Source organism: Hipposideros armiger, unplaced genomic scaffold, assembly GCF_001890085.2.
Source record: "Hipposideros armiger isolate ML-2016 unplaced genomic scaffold, ASM189008v1 scaffold_65, whole genome shotgun sequence".
NCBI classification, from domain to species: domain Eukaryota; kingdom Metazoa; phylum Chordata; class Mammalia; order Chiroptera; family Hipposideridae; genus Hipposideros; species Hipposideros armiger.
The window spans coordinates 207,700-209,611 of record NW_017731415.1 but is presented as its reverse complement, the minus strand read 5'-3'; the positions used below and the strand labels follow the sequence as shown (position 1 = coordinate 209,611).

At 43.9% G+C, this 1,912-nt stretch overlaps 1 protein-coding gene across 1 annotated transcript in view; it reads left to right on the top strand.

Annotated features, from left to right (window-relative positions):
* Positions 1-1,912, top strand: part of COL14A1 (collagen type XIV alpha 1 chain) — a 222,717-nt gene that overhangs the window by 80,367 nt on the left and 140,438 nt on the right. The gene's annotated exons all lie outside the window — the stretch shown is intronic.

The window sequence follows — 1,912 nt, the reverse complement described above, 5'->3', positions numbered from 1 at the left end:
TAAGGATGAAGTGAACTAATGCATCAAAAGCTTACAGACAGTATCCAGACCAGAGTAAACACGAAATGCTAAAAATGAGCGATGGTATTATCAGGCCTAGATTCAAAAAAGATGCTGCATTTCTTTTTCGGTTAACTGTTGTGTTGCTACATAACTAACACCCCTGCTTAAGTTACATGATTATGTAACTGGCAGGGTTCAGCAGGAATGGCTTGCCTCTGCTCCACGAAGTGTCACCTGGGGTGGCTCTTGCATTCATCTGGGAACTGGACTGGGCTAGAACTTCCAAGATGAATTCACGTCCATGTCTGGGGTGGCTGCAAAGGCTGGGGGTGGCTCCCCCTCTCCAACAGAGCAGTTCAGGGCTTCCAAAGGATGCAAATGGAAACTCCTCTCTCTAGGGTTGGAACTCTTTTAGTGAACTCTAGTTGATATCTTAGAGATGTATATGGTTTCTGCATTGGCTTTTTGTTTAGATGAGCCCTTTATATTATTTCTTTTAAAATCGTTCTTTGGTGCCTCCATCTTAATTTTTATTTATTCATTCGATTCACTCGAAAAAAAAATACAATTCAACATACAGCAGTGAAGAAGCTAAACAACGTTTTGCCCTCAAGGGGCTTACACTCTGTGCAGGAAATAAGTATGTAAGGAAATAAAATTATTTCGGGCTGTGATTGGTGCTAAGGAGGAAACATGCAAGGGCAGTCTTAGATACTGAGATAGGTGGGAAGAGAAACTGCCTTTGAAAAGGTGCAGTTGAAGCCTGGTCTTGAGAGATGAGGAAGGCCAATTTTGAAAAGGGCTAGGGAAACAAGGTTGCAGACAGAATGGATTGCATGTGCAAAGGCCCTGAGGTGAGAAAGACATGGATCTGATGGAAGGTCAGTGTGGCTGGAGGTCAGTGAGGTAATTAGGAGGATGGCCAAAAAACAGAGCAGAGGTCCAGATTATAGAAGGCCAAGCAGTCATTGCAGGGTGCCTGGTTTTGACTTGGAAGGCAGTAGATAGCCAAGGAAGGTTTTTAAGTAGAAAAGTGACACGTTTTATATTTTGGCAAAAGTCACTTGGATTGCCATGAACAAATACATACATTAAGCTTAGTCACCTTGCCCTTAACCTCAAGTAGCATCAAGATTAGTCATTGAGGCTGGCCGGGTAGCTCACTTGGTTAGAGCACGAGCTCTGAGCAGCAGGGTCACTGGTTTGATTCCCACATGGGCCAGTGAGCTGCACCCGAGCTGAGCTGCCGCTGAGCTGCCAATGGGAGGCTGGATGGCTCAGCTGGTGAGAGCGCGTGCTCTTAACAAGTTTGCCAGTTCATTCCCTCATGGGAAGGTGGGCTGTGCCCTCTCCTCCTCCCACCCCCACAACTAGATTGAAAGCAGCGACTGGGCTTGGAACTGAGCTTGCGCCCTCTACAACTAAGATTGAAAGACAACAACTTGACGTGGAGCTGATGGGTCCTGGAAAAAAACAAACAAACAAACAAATGACTTGGAGCCAATGGGTCCTGGAAAAACACAATGTTCCCCTTCCCCAATTCCCCAACACTCTTCCCTTCCCCAATTCCCCACTAAAATCTTAAAAAAAAAAAAAAGTCATTGATAGTATTATAACCAACAGATTTTATTGATGTTGCCTCAAAATGTATCTTGAAAACATTTTAGGTGGGATCTTTTCTGGAAGTCTGCTCTATCAGGTAAATAAGTCTTTTTCTTCAATTCCCTAGAGTATCGCTAGAGCAAGGCCATATTTCTATAAGTTTTGTGAGGATTAATTGAGGTAATGTATGCAAAGTGCTTAGGTGGGGGACACCATTTACTTGGTCTACTACATGTCCCTTGTGCTATGCAGCTTAGCAGCCCAAGACACAACCTCTCAAAGATAAAATATCTATTCTTTCTATGAG